At 44.6% G+C, this 21,787-nt stretch overlaps 1 protein-coding gene across 4 annotated transcripts in view; it reads right to left on the bottom strand.

Moving 5' to 3' along the window:
• The window catches only part of GTF2IRD1 (GTF2I repeat domain containing 1), a 129,710-nt gene that overhangs the window by 105,984 nt on the left and 1,939 nt on the right, over positions 1-21,787 (bottom strand). The gene's annotated exons all lie outside the window — the stretch shown is intronic.

Below are 21,787 nucleotides of genomic sequence, written 5' to 3'. Positions count from 1 at the left end.
GGGTTTGATTCCCCACTCCTCCACTCGAAGCCAGCTGGTTGACCTTGGGTCAGTCACAGCTCTCTCAGAGCTCTCTCAGCCCCACCCACTTCACATGGCGTTTGTTGTGGGGATAATAATAGCATACTTTGTAAACTGCTCTGAGCGGGCATTACGTTGTCCTGAAGGGTGGTATACAAATCTATTACTATTACTATTACTATTACTATTACTATTACTATTACTATTACTATTACTATTACTATTACTATTACTATTACTATTACTATATCTGACGAAGGGAACTTTTGACTGTCAAAAGCTTATACTTTGGAAATCTTGTTGGTCTTCAAGGAACTACTGGACTCGAATCTTTCTCTTTTAAATGAGCCAAAACTGAGGAACATGTTGTGGGGAGGGCTTATGTTGAAGAAAAAATGAGACTAATGATTGGTTCCTGAAGATCAGCTGACTCCCTGGCTGGGGGCAGTTTCCATGCAGAGATTTTTGACAGGTCTCCGAGCTTGTTTTCTGGCCAGCTGCCCAAGTAGGCCAGTATGTCCGGTGCCAAGCCCCACCCCACCCCCCGCTCTCCACAACGTGCATGCTTTTCCAGCCTGTGGCTGGGATTGCCCTGTTGCAATCCCCCAACTCCAAGCTGCCTAATTTACATATTCTCCAAACCCATTGCTAATTATGCAAATTGTGCACATTTCACTGTTTCCTCCTCCGTTTGATTTGTGACTGATGCTGGCAACGAGTACGAGAAGCTGGGGGAAACATCAGAGGAACATATTTGCTTTTTTTTTTTTTCACCCATCTCTGGGTAACTAAACTCATGCAAAGGTTTCTTCCCTTAGACCACAGCAAAGCTCCAAGAGGAGGGGATGCAGAAGGAGGCATGTCAGGAGTTCTCTTGTTGGCTGGAACAATGGAAGGCAGAAGCTGCCTTGCTTCCTATTAAATCGTTGGACAGGACACTGCCTGCCTACATTTTGTCTCCCGTTTCTGGATCGACAAGGACTAGAAACTTGGTTCAGAAAGGAGCAAAGAAAAAACAAAAAAGAGAAAGGGAATCAATGCCAACTAATGGCACAAACAAGTACTGGGTGGCATGCACAAAATCTGGATAACATCTACGCAACTGGGCTATATGACAGCCATACATTTTATTTATTTATATCCCATTTTTCTCCACAACAAGGAGCAAAAGCAGCTTACAACACAGTTCTCCTTTCCTCCTTTTCCTCTCAGATCAGCAGGTGCCATCAAAATGTGAGATTTATTTACTTAGATATTTATACTCCCTATTTCTCCCCCAAAGGGAAGCCAAAGTGGCTTAAAACATCGTTCTCACCTCCATATTATCCTCACAAAAAATCCTGTGAAGTTATGCTAGGCTGAGATTAGGGTTGCCAGTCCCCCGCTGGGGGTGGGGGATCCTCCTCCCCCCTCCCCCCTACCCCCACTTACCTGGCCAGCAGAGGGGAGGGAACGCACCTCCCAGGGCACGCTACCACACACTGCAGTGGCCCAATTTGGGCCCAATTCAGCCCCCTGCGGAGCGCGGGAGCACTCCCAAACGTGGCATGTGGCCTACTCAATGATGTCACTTCCAGGAAGTGACATCATCACACATGCGCAGAGACTGCCACAGGTAAGTGCCAGGTCTCCTGCTTCCCGCTGGGAGTGTAAGGGGAACCTGGCAACCAAAGCTGAGAGAGAGCGACTCGCCCAAGGTCACCAAGCGAGCTTCCATGGCAGTGTGGTGGAGATTCGAACCTGGATTTCCCAGATCTTAGCCTGAGACTCGAAACACTACACAACACTGGCTCTCATTCAACCCCATTCCTAAGGCTACTTCATCACCAAAAGCCAATGTCCAAACTTCAGCAGTGGAGCGAAACTTTCAAGAATCATTTTCTCTTCAATCATCGCCACAAAGACAAATTTCCGTTTGCTCACGGAACCGTTCCAAAGGCCATCCCTTGGGTGCTGATTGTTTCCCAGGAAATACCTCTTCAGTTCTCCCCAATTCCATCACTCTACTGTTTACAAATGAATTTTTAGCCGATGCATACCTGAGCACAACTGTTTACTTTCCCTCCATTTTCATTCCTCTAGGATTTTGGGGGGTGGGTCGGATAAACCTTATAAAAATAAGAAATTCAGTACGCTGACAAACACTGCCTAATCTCATCCCCAGCTTCAACCGCTTCCAATTCTCTACAGCTCCGGTATCTTATCAAGACCCATTTGCATAGTACATAAATATTTATTTGCCTTTAATCCAGCAAACCAAGCCTGCCTTGTGGCATTTGGGGACCTGGAAGGTTGGAAGGGGGAAATAAAAATCGGGGGAAAGGGACCCCCCCACAGCTCTAATCAGAAAATGCAGCCTTTGATAAACTGAAAGCTGAAATGGAGTGTTAGATTTGCGAAAGGAGGGAGAAGACAGAGCAATGTAAATAATGGGATAGATGCTGTTTGTACTCCAAATGTCTCTTTTGTGCTCTGATCCACGGGTCCCTGCCCCTTTCTTCAGGGATCTCAGAGTGGCATACATGCATCAGACTTCCCTCTTCCATTTTACCTTCACAACAATCCTGTGGAGCAGGTTAGGATAAGAAAAGATTTGACTTTCCTGCCTCAAGGTACAAGGATAACCTCTGGGTTAGAGAACTTTAAAAGGGGAGCAGACAAATCCGTGGAGGCCATGAAGGCTAAATGGAACTGCCATGTTCAGAAGCAGTGCACCTTGGAAGTCCAGGTAGCAGGCAAGGGAGGCCCCTTGCCTTCATACCTTTCTCATGGGCTCCCCATAGGCATCTGAGAAACAGAATGCTGGCCTTGACAGACTTTAAGCCAGTCCGACAAGGAATTATGTCCTTATCGGCCACGATAGTTAGGAATGGAAGCTCTGTGCACAGAGGCATGTCTGTTGCCAAGGAACATTTTATAATGTGTTGAAGTTTTTATAAGTCTAGTGCCTTGTATTTTTGTTTAATTGGCATTTTGGGTTGCTAGCATCTTTTGTGCTAACCACTTGTAGCACTTTCGTGGAAGCACCAAAAGGGCACCTGCAAGCAACAACATAACTTTTCACTGTTTCCCACAAAGGAATCAAATTAAATTGGTGGCCCAGATCTAAAGGACTAACTGCGTAAATCATGACACTGGAACCTTGATACCACCTTAATTATCCCTCGCTGTGGGCCAATAAGACAAAGAACCACCTGTTCTTGTGATCAAGTGCTCAAGATCCAGAGCTGGGTAAGCCCAAGATTACAATTTTGTTTGGATTGTTCTTAATCAGTTTCCCACTTGGTTGTTTTGGAGTTTTACTCTTAATAAAAAAGATGACAGTGAGTGGCAATGCAAGAGAATCTGCTCGATCCATGTCAGCATCAGTGGCGCAAAGAGTCTGTTCCTCAGTGAAACATGACTGCTATGAAGGAGCCTCCAGGAGCAATCCCAAAGGGCAGACAGAGATGAAAAAACATTGTATTACACAAAGGTACCAAATGAGAATAAATACAAAGCTCATTCTGAATTATAGTTAAACTAGCAATAAAGCCCGTTGTGGTGGAAAATACAATGGGATCCAGCGAGGCCTTGGGAAAGCCTTCCCACTGTCACACCGGTCCTCCCTGCACTGGGCCTCTGCAGGGCCTTGGGAGGGCCTTGCTCAGCCAAACTGGGCCTCCCCCCTCCCAAGGCCCCACAGAGGCCCGGCCTGGAGGCAGGGAGGCCCAGTGCAGCCCCACAGCCCTCTGGAGGGCCCCATTGCAGTGAGGAGGCCAGAGCAGTGACAGAGTATCCCGGCGTGGCGGTGGCCTCCTTGGGGCCTCGGGCAGGTGCACCAGGATAAAAAGTGAGTCATCGGCAACATGGCTTGTCTTTTATATATTAGGATATTGAAAGAGAAAGTTGATTTCCTCTACCTTGGGACAGAGCACCTCCCACCTTTCCCATAAAATCGTAAGAAGAGCCCTGCTAGGTCAGACCAAAGGTCCATGTAGGCCAGAATTTTCCAAGCAGGGTTCCTCAGAAGCCTAAAGATCTATAAGCATCCTCCGAGGTTCTGCGAGGATTTCCTCACCTCAGGCGCTGTGCTCTCCCCTCTTTTCAACTTTGACATCTGTGACTGTTAAAAAATGAATTACTTATTACCCGTTTTTGCTTGGTTGAGAGTGGGTTCCACAGAAGATCAGGACATATTTCAGGGGTCTCTCAACTGAAAAAGGGCCGCAAAGCACTGAAGCAAACTGTCACCCCCATTTCCTATGGTGGGCTAACCAGATGCCGTCGGGAAGTCCAGAAGCCGGATAAGAAAAGCAATCGGTTCAATCCTAGCAAAAACAAGAGCTCTTTAAAGGACTTAACAAACTTAGCAATAAATCGGACCCACTACCTTCCTCCTCTCCATGGGTTTACAGATCTTGTGAGCAAAAGAACAGCCATTTTTTTCTTGCGAGCTTGAAATACAAAGCTGTTTTTGCCTGGCCTTGAGTGTTAACTGTACAGAGAAATGCTTGGCCAGCAAAAGCAGAAGCAGTAAACAGCTACTGGTTGAAACCAGCTAGATAACATGGGAAAGTTTTCACTGAGAGCTGAGAAAAGAGGCTGGGCCTTTTGTCTCAGCAAGAAGGTGGGCTTTGCCTCAGAATGCAGCAAGGGGTATAAAAAGATCCTCCCTACCATTTTAGGGTGAGCAAAGGGTATTTTTACTGGCTTGAAACTCTGTACCCCTTCATTCCTGGAATAAACTCTTTTCCTCTTCAAAGTTCTCCAAGTCTTGGAGTAATCATGGGGCAAAGCACCAGGTCACGAAACTTGCTATTTTTGCAACTATCTGCCATCTTAGGATGACGCTTTCACTGCCTGTTTTTACAATAATAATAACATTCGATTTATATACTGCCTTGTGGGACAACTTAATGCCCACTCAGAGCGGTTTACAAAATATATTGTCTCCACAAGAATAATCACCCTGTGAGGCGGGTGGGATTGCGAGAGCGCCTAGAAGCTGTGACTGACCCAAGGTCACCCAGCTGGCTTCAAGTGGAGGAGTGGGGAATCAAACCCGGCTCTCCAGATTAGAGTCCCGCGTTCTTATCCACTACACGAAACTGGCCTGGAGATGAGTTGTCATTCTTAGAAATCTCCAGCCACCACCTGGAGGTTGGCAATGTGTGTGTGTGTGATGTGCCGTCAAGTCGCCTCCAACCTATGGCAACCCTATGCAGAAATGACCTCCAAAACATCTTATCATTAACAGACTTGCTCAGATCCTGCAAATTGGAAGACATAGCTTATTGAGTCCAGCCATCTCATTTTAGGTCTTCCTCTTTTCCTACTGCTTTCCACTTTCCCTAGCATTATTGACTTTCCCAGAGAATCTTTTCTTCTCAGGATGTGACCAAAGTAAGATAGCCTCAGTTTTGTCATTTTAGCTTCTGGGGAGAATTCAGGCTTGATTTGATCTAGTAGCCACTTATTTGTATTTTTGGCCGTTCATGGTATCCAAAAAACTCTCCTCCAGCACCACATTTCAAATTTTCTTCCTGTCAGCTTTCTTCACTGTCCAACTTTCACATCCATACATGGCAATGGGGAATACCATAGCTTGGATTTCCTTGATCTTGGTTCCCAGAGAGACATCTTTATCTTTAAGGATCTTATCTAGTTCCCTCACAGCTGCTCTTCCATGTCTCAATCTTCTGATGATTTCTTCATTGAAGTGTCTCTTTTAGTTGATGATAGAGCCAAGGAATAGAAAATCTTGAACAATTTCAATTTCCTCATTGTCAACTTTAAAATTGTGTAATTCCTCAGTAGTTATTACTTTTGACTTCTTGATGTTTGGCTGTAATCCTGCTTTGGCGCTTTCTCCAAACTTCAGCTCTATAGGTTTACTGTAGCTACCAAACTCCTAACGAGAAATTTTTCCTTCAAAAGTTTTCCTGGAAAGTTTTTTTTTTTTTAAAAAAAGCAACACTCCCATTCTGTTTTGTTTCCTGACCTAACCAGAATCAATTCGTACACTTCATTTCATCATGAAAGAGTCTGGTCTGCACATCTCTCTGAAGATAGGGTAGGATTTATGCAGGTGTAATTCCCACAGAGATAAAGAAGGTGTCTTTTCAAGAACTAGCAACATCGAACATGAATTATCACCTCAAAGATCAAAACAAAAAGGGCTCCCCTCTTTTTCACAAGAGCATAACTCTCATCTTGGTGAATTAAAGGCAAAATAAAAATCATGTCAAAGAATAAACATGAATGAGGCTTTTGAAAGGGGGGAAAGGTCACAAGCTACGTGCCCTAAGGCCAACCTCCTTTTCAAATCACCCTCAGCTATTTAAGATAGTAAGTCTGCAGTAGAAAAAAGAACTCCAGAATCCCAAAATAAATGCAGTAAGAGAAAGAGAAAACATCATCAGCCAGCTCCAAGAGGAGAAATGGTGACTCTCAGAAAGTCACTAAGGGGACAAAAGGAAACTGAGCAGGAAAGCCTGATGCCTCCAACTTTAGTCATGAGTGGCCCAAGACTCCATTTTTGAGATCCCAAGTAGAGATGGGCACAAATCGAAATATGAACCAAAATTAAGCACGAACCAGGCCGGTTCGTGGTTCACGAACTTGCGGTTCATCAGATCCCATTTCTGACAAACTGCCACGAACTTTAGGCTGGTTCATTTGGTTCATTTTTTGGTTCATGACTGCAGACAGCCTGGTGCCAATCAATCAGTTTCCTAGGCAACAGGGGATGGACTTCCTGCAGAGCGCCTGCTGACCCGGAAGTGAACTTCTGCTGGCCTTGAAGTGACCTTCTGCTGACCCAGAAGTGATGATTTTCTGACCCGGATGTGACGTTTTCACAAACCAAATGAACCTGTTCGTGAATCAGGGGCAGGTTCGTGAAAGTTCATGGTTCGGGTTTTTCCAGTTCGTGCCCATCTCTAGTCCCAAGTAGATGTGCTGGTTTTCAAAGAGCTGGATCCAACTTCCCTGGACCCAATTCTATTTCCCTGGAGCCACACACTAGCTATGGAATGGCTGTTAAAAAGTTAAGGAGAGCCCATTTGGGCTCAGAATGCCACCACAGATGGAGGAAAGGCTCCTGCCTTCTCTCCCCAGCCATTTTCCTGCACCAAAACAGCAATGGGCTAGGGGAGGTATTTTCCTGTGTTTGCTACTACGTGTACATAAAATACTCCACGAGGAATGGCATAAAGTGGGGAAATAACTCCTCCACAGAGCCATTTGGGTGCAGGAAAATTTCCGGAGAGAGAAGGCAGGAGCCCATCCATTCCTTGTAGTGGCATTTCAAGCCCAAATGGGCTCTCCTTTATTTTTAAAAAGCCATAAAACAGAACCCAACTCTTAGAAAACCAACACATCTACAGACTTTCTACACGAGACATCTGGCACGTGAAGAACACATGTTGGGAGATGCAATGTTAGCCAGGAAGGGTAGTTTAGATAGAGCCAGTGGCAGGGCAAAGGCTTTGCTATACACTGGAGCTGTGTGAAGGGGCTGTGAAATGCCAGAAGGGAAACTTCAGCCCATTATAACCTCTCCAGGTCCAAGCCCAGCTCTGGAAGGCAGCTCCAGCCTGTTTCCATTCCTCGCTGCCTCTGGTTGTGATCCCACATAGTTTTAGGCTATAGAAGTGAAATTGACAGAGCATTCAGGGAGGCAAAGATGAAATTAACAAACCCTCAGAGGAGCTTTTCCTGCCTCTGTCTTTTTAAAGGATGCTTCCCCAGCTAACATTGCATCTCTCTACACTTGACAATCATGCACCAAAGCATCTCATGTAGAGAGACTCATAGTTTCAGGCAGTGGGGGAGATCATTGAGCCAGAAAAGCAGCTTTAGAAGGTTAGGAACTGCTGCTCCACAAAGCCCATTGGTGTGATGCACAAAGACGACAGGGTAGTAATGGCACATATTCTGGGGGTGAATCCTTGGAATCAAGACAATGAAGACAGGGTTACCATCCCTGGGATAAAAAGTGAGTAACTTCATTGTTCCCTGTAGCTCCTCCTATGGTGATCTCTACCAAGGCAACTACCTCCCAAGGAGAGGGAAGGAGATATATGCTGTCAATGATCCACATTCTTCATGGCTTTGGACCCCTGTTCTCATCATGAAGCATCATAGCCCTATGTTGGGACACTTGGTCATCTGGAGGCATTTCTCATTCGCCACAGGTGAACAGGCATGTACCTGCTTATAAGGCGTTTAGTCCTCAGCACTGGAAAGCTTATTATTGAAAAGTTTGAGAAACCCTGGTCAGGACACTGTTGGATGGCACCGGAATAAATCAGTGTCGAGGAAAAGAAAAAAAAACGAGAGAATTTGGAGCACCTTGAGCATATTTACCTGTCCATGTCACTTCTCTCTGCCGCTTTCCCTCTGCACCAGCTGTGTGGCCCTCCCTTTATTCCCTTTTTAATCAATACAACCTGACACTAATTCTAATGGTTTTAATAAATGTTTAATGCCTCGCTAAAGGTCGCCCGCCTCCTGTTCCCGCCGCAAGATTTGTATTAATAGCGCGCCGACCGCTTGGTTTTTAACTGCACTGTTTTTGCCAGGATTTCAAAAGCTTTGGCATGGAGTCTCGTCCCGTGTGATGCATTTAAAACAAGAAACACTCTCAGTGGGTTCCATAATAAACTGTCAGGGAGCTCGGTGGCAGGAGGCCAGAGAGGATGAAGGGAAGAGAAAACAGACAAATTAGCATGGACAGAGGGAGAACGATGGAGCGCTTGGGGCAGGCATTCGGCAGCTAACGGCATCCCTGATTTGAGCTTTACTTAAAATCTGCAATAATCATAAAACAAACCTCTGTTTTTCGTTCCCTAAAACCACAGCTGAAGCGCCCAAATGATACAACCAGGGCTTTGTGTGTTCTGCACAAGCATAGCTAACATCCAAAAATGGCTCCTGGGTGGACTGTTTAGCATCCTGAACCTGCGGTGAATAGTCACTGTGTTAGTTTTGCGTACCATCGAACTTTGCATTGAAACATTACAAGCCAGACAGAAACCTTTAATCTTTAAGGTGCCCATTTTTCCAAATCTGCATTACCAATAATGTAAATATTTTAAAAGACAGCCAATTCATTGGGGGAGGGGGGTAGATCACAATATGTTTCATCAATTCATCTGACCAATTGAAATTAACTCATTGTTGCAGTCGTAATTCTACAACGAGGTCTCAGAAGCACGGTTAAGAATCCCGTCGATTTCCACAATTCAGCCATTTCAATGCAAGGTCAAGCGAACAGGCCTTCCAAAGCTCTGCCTGCTTAATCCAATGCAGCGGAAATTCCATCTGAAAGTAGTGCCTGAAACACATGTTTAAGCCCGTCGGGGTTCCGTCAAAGTACCATTCCCAAAAAGGAAGCACCAGGCTTTGATAAGGGCCGACTGAATTTCATCAACAAAAATCTTAGCTATTTCCTGTGGGAACAGCATGTTGAAAGATCAGCAGAATTAGGGACACTGCAAACAAAACAAGAAAAAAAGACACTCTAGACTTTGAGTCCCCGTGAGACTTTCGTGTTCTTCAAGGCCTCAGGTGACGTCTTGCTGAGTGAACAAATAAGTCCTGTCCATTCCCTGAATTGCTCTTTGCTGCCAACAGAATGGGTCAGACATACAGTACTCAACCATAACAACAACAACAACAACAACAACATTCAATTTATATACCACTCTTCAGGACAACTTAATGAACCACTCAGGGTGGTTTACAAAGTATGCCATTATTATCCCCACAATAAAACACCCTGTAAGGTGGGTGGGGCTGAGAGAGCTCCAGAGAGCTGTGACTAGCCCAAGGTCACCCAGCTGGCTTCAAGCGGAGGAGTGGGGAATCAAACCCAGTTCTCCAGTGCCGCGCTCATAACCACTACACCAAACTGGCTCTCGAATTCGAACCCAGGCTTCCCTGCATTACCATTCTTGCTATGATATTTTTCCCCTTCCTGAATTGTGAATTAAACACAGCCCTGGACATGTCCTAAGGACAAAGGGGTTGGGTGGTGGTGGTGGTTGTGGTTGTTGTGGTGGTTGTTGTTGTTGTTAATAATAATAATAATAATAATAATAATAATAATAATAAGCAATTACAGCATCATTCCCCCTAATTACCCCTCTCAAGCACCTCTCCGATTACATCTGCCTTATTTTGCTTATTCATACACATTCTGCATTTCTTCCCAAGGAGGACCCAAAGCAACTTACACTGTTCTTCCCTTCTTCCATTTTATCTTCGCAACCACCACCCTTTGAGGTTGGGTTAGGCTGAGAATGGCCCAAGGTCACCCAGCAAGCTGCCATGGCCAAGGGGGGATTCAGACCGGGGACTCCCAGTCCAGAACTGTAACCAGCACATCACACTGGATCTTTGTCCTTAGGACCTGTCTGGGGCTGTGTTTAATTCACAATTCAGGAAGAGGAAAAAAGTTCATAGCAAGAATGGTAATGCAGGGAAGCCTGGGTTCGAATTCTTGTCGAGTCATGATGTTTGTGGGGAGAATTGCGAACCTAGGAATAGCTTTAGGCTGCATCCACACATTATTGGAAACTGCAATATCCTTTGCATGAGAGTGATCATTTGCAACTGAATTTTCCTGTCTAGGTAAGACAATCCTGTTGCAAATGACTGCCACAGCTCAACAAAAGAGCAAAAGTGCAATAAATTGAGACATATGCCCACCTGTCTTAGTATTGTCTCCTCTGAGTGGCCCAGAAAGGTCTTTCCCATCACCTGTTATCTAGCAGCTTTTTGATTGGAGATGCTGGGGACTGAATCCAGGAAATCCTGCCTGCAAAATGTCTTAAGTTCACCGTACTTATTTCTATAGACATCAGCCACAAATAGGCAGATCAGATTAATAATGAGGGCTTGTCCTCTAAATGAAGACCAGGTGGAGCCAAATCCCTAAGTCCAGAAGTTCTCTCTTGTTTCTAATGTTCCTGTATTTGATGGTTGCTTTATTGCAAATAGGTCAGAGAGGTTATGGGCCTTCAGAATTGCTGCTAGCTATTCAGTCTTCTTGGTCACAGTTTTAAGCTGGTGGCTTCCGAATCTGGTACCCAGGTTTTGCTGACATTGTTGGTAAATGCCCTGGATACTCCATAAAGTACTCTGCTTTGTCATCCTTCTACATACATGTATATAGCACAGGTGTCTTTAGCATCCAGCTGTATCCTTAAAGAATCCAGAGCTTACTAATTTGCAGCCCTACCGAGCTGATTGGTGGTGCAGCGTGCCATCAAGTCATGGTGAGTACCTCTGGTGGGGTTTTCATGGTAAGAGACTAACAGAGGTGGTTTGCCATTGCCTGCCGCTGCAACCCTGGTCTTTGTTGGAGGTCTCCCATCCAATTACTAACCAAGGCTGTCCCTGCTTAGCTTCTGACTAGATCTGACAAGATCAGGCTCACCTGGGCTATCCAGGTCAGGGCATTGAGTTGGTTATAACTATATAATTTACGAAGCTGTTTCAGATCGTTGGTCCATTTGGTGACGGAAAGTGCTGCCGAGTCGCAGCCAACTTATGGTGATTTCCACCCACCCCCCGGGTTTTCAAGGCAAGTGAAATTCTGAGGTGGTTTGCCATTGCCTGAAGGGCTGACCCTGCTTAGCTTTCAAGATCTGACAAAATCAGCCTAGCCTGGGCCATCCAGGTCAGAGCACTGGTCCATTTAGTCTCATACATATGAAGTCATCTTATACCAAGTCACACCATTGGTCCACCTAGCTCAACGATGTCTCCACTGCCTGGGCAGTAGCTCTGCAGGGATTCAGGCAGACAGAGGTCTTTCCCCTAACAATAGCTACCTGAGATCCTTTAACTGGAGATGCTGAGGATTCAACCTGAGACCTTCCGCATGCAAAGCAGGTACCCGACTTCCACCACGGCACTTCCACTCACAATGCAAATATGAAATGAATAAAATGTTTTTGGAAGGAGGGTCTCATTCATGCAAATGATTAGTGTTGCTTTATTAAAAACAAAAGAGCCTTGTAATATTAAAGACTAACAGACTTATTACAGCACAAGACTTTGTGGATAAAAGTTCTCTTTTGACACAATTCTGATGACTAACACTCGAAGGGGGTGGTTCTAGTCTACTAAAGCTCATGCCATGGTAAATCTGTGAATCTTCAAAGTGCAATCTTTTTGCTGGAGCAGACCAATACAGCTGTGCCTCTCGAATTCGGTCAGAGTAAAGTGCAGGAGCTGTTGAAAAGAGTGAGTGATCTGCTAAGAAATATAACTAAAAATGACTTGTTGATGGGTCCTTCCGGGTCTACGAGAAAGATACGGCGTCAAAGGTTGATGTTCCTTTGAACATACTTACATTGCTTAGTATCAAAATGGTAAGTTGCCAAGGACTTCTCCAGAAATTGAACTTTTGCAGAAAGTTTAGGACACTGGAGAAGGATGGAGTTCAGCCGCCTGTGGCTACTCTGGAGTCGGACTGGTTAATCTAGGGTAACTATACAAAAGCATGACCTTCCAGAGGCATCACAAAGCAGAATTATTTAGATACTCATTCTATTGAAGTTGCTTCCGCAAAAGGCAGCTTGGATTAAGAGTACCATAAATAAAGAAATCTAGGTTTGATTGTGGGTCAAAATAATAATAATAATAATAACAACAACATTTGATTTATATACCACCCTTCAGGACAACTTAATGCCCACTCAGAGCGGTTTACAAAGTATGTTATTATTATCCCTACAACAAAACACCCTGTGAGGTGGGTGGGGCTGAGAGAGCTCCAGAGAGCCGTGACTAGCCCAAGGTCACCCAGCTGGCTTCAAGGGGAGGAGTGGGGAATCAAACCCAGCTCTCCACATTAGAGTGCCACGCTCTTCACCACTACACCAAACTGGCTCTATAGACTCACAACTGGACGTACCCTCCATCCTCCATCCCAGCCACAACCTGTTTATTTCCTCACAGAAGGGCTAATAGCAACTAGAACTGATCCATCTGAGGTTCGGAAAGCCTCACCAGGAGTGGGGGAGGGGGAGAATTTTTCCCTGATTCCCAATTTTTCCTTGATCATTTCCTCTTTCATAATTGAGAAGGATTTTATTCAACAAATAGATTTTCTTTTTTTTAAATATTTAGATTTTGCATTGCTGTATAGCATTTTATGACAGCATCTTAATTAATCAGCTTAATCTGCAGCCACAATAAATAAAACCATATAATAAATTAATGAACAAACAGAAACTGCCAATCCACAATTAACATCGACAGCAGGGAAAAGGGAAGAGTCAGAGAGGGAGGAGGAAACGGACGAGGCCTGACAATAGAAACTTGATTGCTGGCTACTCTGGTGAGTATCTAGATTAAAATCGGAGAGAGAATTCCATGTGACCCACATATAGCCACAAGCATCTATGTTTTCGATGCTGTAAAGTAAGTGGAATTTAAAACCCTGAGCCTTATCAGAAAAGGCCGTTCAAGCCAAAAAGGTTTCACAATACACTTTGGATCCAGATTAGTATCTTGTGCTGTCACCCTAAGCGCCAAATCGTTCTTTCTTTTGCAAAGGGGAGGTCACCGTAGACAACGCACCTGCTATCCGGCTTCATAGTTTTAAAAATGTCAGGTAACTCGCACAAGCCTCAGTTGAGCTGCAGAGTGAAGAGAGACTCAACAGAGCTCAGACAGCACTGCAGCCCAGAGAATAAATCAGCTTCTAATAGCCAGTTTTTTCTGGAGGGCAGAGGCATTTTTCCCCTTTGCAAAGAGAGTTCAGTTCACAGGACGCATACATGAAATGCTTGCAAGGATAAGCTGCCAGCTCCAAATAAAATGGGTGGAAATGTGTGTGCATAAAATCCAAGCTGATTTCACTGAAAACGGTAACTGAGTATGCAATACATTCTGGGGTAAACAACAGCAAAACGAATGGCTCTGGGTTAGAGATGGGCACAAACCAAAACATGAACCAAAGTTTGTGACGAACCGAGTCGGTTTGTGGTTCGTGAACCGGTGGTTCGTCAGAGCCCATTCCGCAAAGAACTTTATGCTGGTTTGTTTGGTTCAATAAGTTTCCTAGGCAACAGGGGATAGACTTCCTGAAGACTGTCTGCTGACCCAGAAGTGGCCTTCTGCTGGCCTGGAAGTGACCTTCTGCTGACCCAGAAGTGGCAATTTGCTGACCTGGATGTGACATTTTTACGCACGGTGGGAGTGTGTGTGCACTGCGCATGCGCATGAAGAGATGCACTGAGGACTTCAGAAGGTAAGTGCCAGGTTCCCAATCCCCTGCTAAGGAACTCAAGGGATCTGGCAACGCTAATTTCCACACAAGTCACTGTCTGAGCTTACTGGCAGGTTGTACACTACACAATGCCTTAACTTTCATGGACATGCATCTATGCACATGCACATTAGTCAAGATGATGCATCTGCCTCCAAAACTGGGGATATCAAGACAGAAATGGGAACTCTTCTGCACAAACTATTGATTGCCTAAAATAGGTATCTTTGAAGTGTCCTCTAAGGACATAAATCAGGACAGCAATTCAAGAACGAGAGGGACTAGAAAACAATGTGATGGCTCCGACCATCCTCCAAGTAGCCTTCCTCCGGTGTAAAGAGGAAGGCTTCAGACTTGCGTCAAAAGGAAATGTGGGGTATAAATATTTTAATTAATAAATGAACACACTTTGCACAGCGGAGTGGTACAATCCATGTCAATGACTAGCACTAGGTTAACAGGGAGGATATATTTTGGACCCCAATCTCCAGTGAATGGATTGTCCACTTTACTCCCCAAAGTAAAATTGACAATTCTGCATACCGCTACAAAAAATATCAGTGAAGTACAGCATCTTAATTTTAGGTAAAACAATACCTCAAAAAAAACCCAATCCCTTAAAACGTTTATCCAATAGTCCAAACAGAAATTTCTACGGAAACAGAAAAACTCTGTTTAGGAAAATAAACAAAACCAATACCCTGCAACTTTCAAACTGTCCAGTTTGAGTGGTCTTCTTTCCAGCTGCTATGGCTGCTCACTCATTTCATGAAAGAGTGTGCAGACATCGTAAATTTTCTATGTGAATATTTCTGCCCCACATCACTGTTTCCAATTTTCCAGGTTGCAAAAGCTACAGATTTGCTGTAAAATGGGAACTGCAAGCCCAAAGCTAAAGTTGTTACATTCCAGGATGTGGGCTATGAATGGAGAGACCAGGGCCGTTTCCACACTACTGTTTGCACGACATCGCGCAAAACTCGCGCGAGAAAACGCTATCTTCCGAGTTTTGTTTGCAACGTTCTGCAGCATTCCAATTGAAGGTGAGTAGTCTGGAAACGGCCCAGATTATTCCCTCATCCATAAAGCTCACCAGATGACCTTGGACTGGCCACCCCCTCAACCTCGACCATCTCACAGGATGGTTGTTATGAAAAAATGAGGCAGGAAAGAACCACATGCACTGTCCTGAGCTGGGACAAGATATAATACATAGTCCGGTATTTTAAACTGAGAGCCATTTAGATAAACTTTAATACTATTTTTTAAAGCACACTTCCCCACTTTTATTGAGGAGGGGCCACATCTCAGCAGTAGAACATCTGCTTAGCATGCAAAACATCCCCAAATCAAACCCCTGGCATCTCCAGTTGAAAGGACTAGACAGTAGACAATGTCTGAGACCCTGCACAGCTACTTCCGGTCTGAGTAGACAATACTGAACCTGACGGACCGAGAGCCTGACTCAGCAGAAAGCAGCTTCCCAGAACTTTTATGACTGGTCAGAATCCAGGAAGATTCAAACAATTTAGAAACCAACACGTTTTTCTCCCCATCTGCATAAAGGTGACTACTTGCCCCTTAATAATAATATTAATAATAACTGTGCTTATATACCGCTCTTCTAGACAGGTTACTGCCCCACTCAGAGCAGTGAACCAAGTCAGTGTTGTGGTTATTATCTCCACAATACAACTGGGAGCCGAGGCTGAGAGAAGTGGCTTACCCAAGGCCTCCTGCAGAGCTCACGGCAGTAGTGGGAGTCGAACTGGCAGAGTGCTGATTTGCATCCCAACCACTTAACCAGTATGCTACAGCAGCTCAAAAGGATCCAAATGAGAAGATCTATCAAAAACCTTTCATATATCATTAAATGCATGTCAAACAAAGTGGTATTTTTGCAACCATACACAAAAAACCGTTTATAAAGTGCAATGTGCTTTGTAAACATAATACATTCCTATATGCAGGGCTTTTTTTCAGCTGGAACGCGGTGGAACGGAGTTCCGGCACCTCTTGAAAATGGTCACATGGCTGGTGGCCCCGCCCCCTGATCTCCAGACAGAGGGGAGTTTAGATTGCCCTCGCAACCCACTGAGTTCCACCACCTCTTTTCCCAGAAAAAAATCCCTGCCTATATGTGTATACAAAGTGCTAATGCCTATGTTACATAAGGACCTTGGCTTTACACTATAATAAATATGTAATACCACCCATGAAGCCTGAGCACAATGAACACAAATACTATATAATTCAAATGCTTTGTTTGGCATTGCATAACGTAAAGTCCCAGATAGATTGATTGGTCCGGTTAACCCAACGTGCAAAAATCCAGTATATGGTATGCTGGGAGCTCTTCACAAGAAATCCAATTGTGAGTGTGATGGGGAGCTAGCAAGATTTTCCCATTTCAACAAAAATTCTTCACCATGGCAGTTATGAAGAACACAAATATCAGTCAGTTCCTACAAACAGTCATATGGTATTTGTGTTCATTAATGCCCACTCAGAGCAGTTTCCAAAGTATGTTATTATTATCCCCACAACAATCACCCTGTGAGGTGGGTGGGGCTGAGAGAGCTCTGAGAGAGCTGTGACTGACTCCAGGTCATCCAGCTGGCTTCAAATGGAGGAGTGGGGAATCAAACCAGGTTCTCCAGATTAGAGTCCAGATTAGAGTCCAGCTGCTCTTAACCACTAGACCAAACTGTCTCTACTACGGAGCCTAGACTAATAGCCGAATCCAGATCCTAACTTAATGCATGGAAGGAAGCCACGTTCAGCCATTATGGTGGTTTTTGAAGCATCAGCCCCCTGTAAGTGCTACTTGGGTAATACTACAAACCAGGGCTTTTTTTCTGGGAAAAGAGGTGGTGGAACTCAGTGGGTTGCCCTCGGAGAAAATGGTCACATGGCTGGTGGCCCCGCCCCCTGATCTCCAGACAGAGGGGAGCTTAGATTGCCTTCCTCGCAATCTCAACTCCCCTCTGTCTGGAGATCAGGGGGCGGGGCCACCAGCCATGTGGCCATTTTCAAGAGGTTCCGGAACTCCGTTCCCCCGCATTCCCCCTGAAAAAAAGCCCTGCTACAAACCATCACATATGTAAACTGCCGAGGATCTCAGGGAGACTTATATAGAGTTCCTTATCACACACACACACCACAATTTTATTCTCACAATAACTCGAAGAAGTTGGTGAGGCCGAGAGCATGTGACTGGCTCAAGGTTACCCAGTGAGTTTCACCCACACCACAGAAGCTTACGATGCAATCCTAAGCAGTGTTACTCCAGTCTAAGCCCAGGGTTTCAATGGGTTTAAACTGGAGTAACTCTGTTTAGGATTACACTGTTGATCTAGAATCACTTGATACCCAACATTCTGGAACCTGGAGAAAGAGACAAGAGTGGAAGGACAGGTAAAGTCATGCAGGTTTGGAGGAGTCCATGGACAGAGCTCAGTGCAAAATCTGCCAGTTCAAATAAGCCTCCCCCCCCCACCTTTTTTTTTTTAAAGGTTGCAGGAAGAAAGAAATTACCTTTCCTCTTGAGTTTCTGGCAACTGCCCCCCTCCAATAAGAAATAACTCAAAGAGACAACGTTGGTAAGGGACTGGGACTTGGGTGCCATCTGCTCATGTAGATATGCTCTTACCGGGTAGTTCAACATAGCTAAAGATGTCGTGTGAATTACCTGTGCTTTAATTCAGAAAGATTTCATTTGTATGTTTGGCTTTACGCTAATGTTCAAATTTGTGGCTGCTGTACCCTACTGTATCTGTTTTTACTGAATGTCCTAACTGTTGATATTGTAGTTTTGCTCTACGAATGTCCTAGCTATTGATTATATTGTATTCACTTGCAGTATGTAATCCGCCTTGGATCTCATTGAGAAAGGCAGACTATGAACGAACAACAATAAAATAAAAATAGAAAAGGCTAGCTGTACGTTTCTTTCTTTTTGCCAATTGGCAACCCTATTTGAATTATGCCTCTGCACCATCTAAAATAAGACTTTGGTTTTTTAAGTGGAATGGACATACCCTCCAATATTTCACAAAGGAATCCCGGATTATTTATTCATGCGTTTGCTTCATTTATACCCCACCTTTCTCTCTATCCAATGGGGACCCAATGCAACTTTCATCATTCTCCTTTACTCCATTTTACCCCCACAACAACCCTGTGTGGTAGGTTAGGTTGAATGAGTGTGACTGGTCAAAGGTCACCCAGCAAGATTCCATAGCAAAGCAGGGATTCGAACCTGGGTCTCCCAGATCCTAGTCTGATACTCTAACCACTACATCACACTGTACAACACCCTAATTATTAAGGATCACTGCTTGGGCCCTACCCACTCAGGCACTACGACACATTGCAAAAAGCCTACAGTTTTTGCTATATTAATTTACTTGGCAACCCACCTGCCAGAAAGAGGTTAACTCACTGGGTTAAAGACACACTTGAGTGGGAAAGAAAAAACAAAATATAAAATTGTCCTAAAATAGATCCAAAACACTCCAAATATAACTCAGCAGCTGTAGTATGCGAAATGGCAGGTTGAACACTGTCTGGTGCATTAGTGTTCATGTATATGCAAGCATGAACAAGAAAGAGACATCCATCTATCCAATCGAGAAATTTCACTTCTAGAGATTCTGAAAGATAACATCACTAGGAATCTGCATGGGGAAAAAAACCGTAACAACCATCCTCAAGCAGGAATAAAAACAGGGACGAAGGAAAAGTACCGGAAAATAAGGGGAAATAGGACATGTTCTGCTAGTCAGCGCAAGGCTTTATTTACACGTTCTATTTCTGCCAAGTGATGGTTTTCATTTTTAAAAAAGCTTGTGCTCGGTGTCCCTGCATATTCTTCCTGCCATCTCTGTGGCGGCACGTTTTCTTCAGGGGTTCCATATCCTACGGTTCAAACCAGGTACCTGCTGTGTCGAAGAGAAGCCCTCTGCTCCTCATGCTGCCGCAAAGAGAACTGCAAACCTCTGAAACAGAGATGCAACCGTCCCCCAGAAACCTTGTGATACTGCAAACCAGGAGGGCCAATCAAGTGCTACTGCCTGCTATAAAAGCTCCCTGGCCTCAGTTCTCAGGCATTGGGTCACCAAGCTTTCCTTCTGCACTTACTTGTTCTCGGAGCTAAACACCAAATCGCAAGAAACTGGGTCTTCCCTCTTGCTGCTATCGCCATCTAATTTGTCAAGGACAGTCATGTCAGGTAAGGGCCTAAAGATGGCTCTGGACGCAGAGATTTTTGGACTAGGCTCAGATGTTACTGGAAGGCTTGGCTTGGATTAAACTGCCACTTCTCTTCTATTGCCAGATTCTGATCGCCTCTCAATCTTAACTCCTGATTGGCTAGGAGCCCCATGTGAACCCATTTCCAGGTCAAGTCAATACAGTCCAGCCTAAGAATTTTGTCAGCAAGCTACAACCAGCGCAGCATATACTAACTGTAGGTCATTCTGTAGGAGCACCGGACATGTTGCACAGAATTGAGAATTTTACACAGACAGGCACGAAAACTCTATGGAAATCTTGGGTGAAAGAATGGAATATGTTTAGACAGAGAAATTCATTTTATATCCTGTTCTCTCAGCTAGCTTGGCTCTTCAGAAAGCTTATGATAAAAATTAAAAAATAGAAAAATAAGTACTATTAGCTGACAGTCTCACTATGAGTGTTTGTGGGTATTCCATAACATCGCAACACTTCACCAGCAGTTGGACTGGGAGTGATCCTTGCAGGCAGAGAGGTGATACATGACAGAGAGTTTTTAGTGTATTACATATATAACATGATACCACTGGTGGGTATTAGTAGGATTTCAAAAGTCAATGATAGCATCACAACCACCAACAACTGTAAGAACAGCCAATCGGGTTGGATCCTGAAAGCTTTTTCTATTCCGTCTCACCCAGTTTCCCTCCAGCTCTTGACCCATGTGGCTTCTGCCCATACTGAACCCACAATCCCCGGCATAATCTTTTACAGAAGCAAAAAGGGCCTCTGCTGCCTTCTTTCCCTGTGGAAAAGCTGGTAGGATCCAACCCTGCATATCAACGGAGAAACCATGTGATCCAGAGGAAACAATATAGCTGTCGTTCAGGGAGCCATTCGCTGATGCTAAGCTACAACATCCTTTCTCAGCTTCAGTTCCCTTGTCTAAAACATGGAACTTCCCCAGGTCTACTGTGATACGGACGTCACGAATGCACCACAAATCCACTGCTGCTCCCTGTTATTTATACAAAACATTTCATTTGCAATCCCTCTTGAGTTTCTTGCAACCTTTGAGAGGGGCTGAGGCTCACTGGTCCATCACCTTCTTCTTCCACAGAACTTCCAAGATTTCATCCCTAGCATTTCCAGTTAAAGGGTTGCAAGTACCTGGTCTTGGGAAAGACCCTTCTCTACCAAAGACCCTGAAGAACCTCTGTCAGTCAAACGAGTCATTACTGCACTAGATAGACCAATGATTGACATGCAGAAGACACCAGCAATCTACGGATAAGCAACTCTGACAGCAGGGCTGGGAAAGGCCCTGGAGAGACACTGTTGGTCAGAAGAGACAAGACTGAGTTACATGGGCCAAGTATTCACAATATATGCTTCACGTGTCCGAAACAAGTAATAATTATTATAATAAGAGCCGTTTTTGGACTTGTAGCTGGGAAATCTAGGTTCGGACAGCCATGACATGGTGTAGTGGACTAGGATTAGAGAGACCCAGGTTCAAATTACCACCCTGCCATGGAAACTTACTGGTTGACCTTGGGACAGTTACACCCTCTCAGATTAACACAGTTGTTGTCATAAGGGTAAAATGGAAGAGAGAAGAACGATGTTGACAGCCACTCTGAGTCACCAATGAGGAGAAACGCAGAGTATAAGTAACTAAATAAATAACACTGTGAAGCTTGCTGTATGACCTGGGTCTGTTACTCCCTCTTCATTTAGCCTACCTCGCAGGGTTGCTGTGATGATAAAGGGAGGAAGCATGCACACCGCTTTGAGCTCCCTGGAAAAAGGGTGGAATAAAAATTGACTCGACAGATATGATTTATGAAATATCTAAAAGCTAGGTGCTGTGCAATACGCATATTCCAAAAAAAGGTTTTGTTCCTAGTTTACAATGTGGAACAGAAGTGGCTCACCCAGGTCTGTGGCAGAGGTGGGAACACACTTTCCAGTCCAAATGTAATTCTTATCAGTGGGCTCATGCTCCCCTGACCCAGAACATAAAAGCAACATACTCATCCATCTTGCCACACAGGAAGGTAACAAACCTTCTGGCCTAATAAGCAGATCCAGCACCTATCATAACACGAAGGGGAATTTAAAACTTCCATCACAGGTCAAATGTACCCAAAGGGAACTGATCCAAAAGAAACTCTTGTTTAGCGCTTGCTGCCCAAATTCCACTAAAAACTCCATCAAGGGGGAACTCTCCCCCACCCGGTCCAAGAGCTGACGCAC

The sequence above is a fragment of the Eublepharis macularius genome, chromosome 17 (genome assembly GCF_028583425.1).
Source record: "Eublepharis macularius isolate TG4126 chromosome 17, MPM_Emac_v1.0, whole genome shotgun sequence".
NCBI lineage: Eukaryota > Metazoa > Chordata > Lepidosauria > Squamata > Eublepharidae > Eublepharis > Eublepharis macularius.
This window is presented reverse-complemented; position numbering and strand designations above follow the sequence as displayed.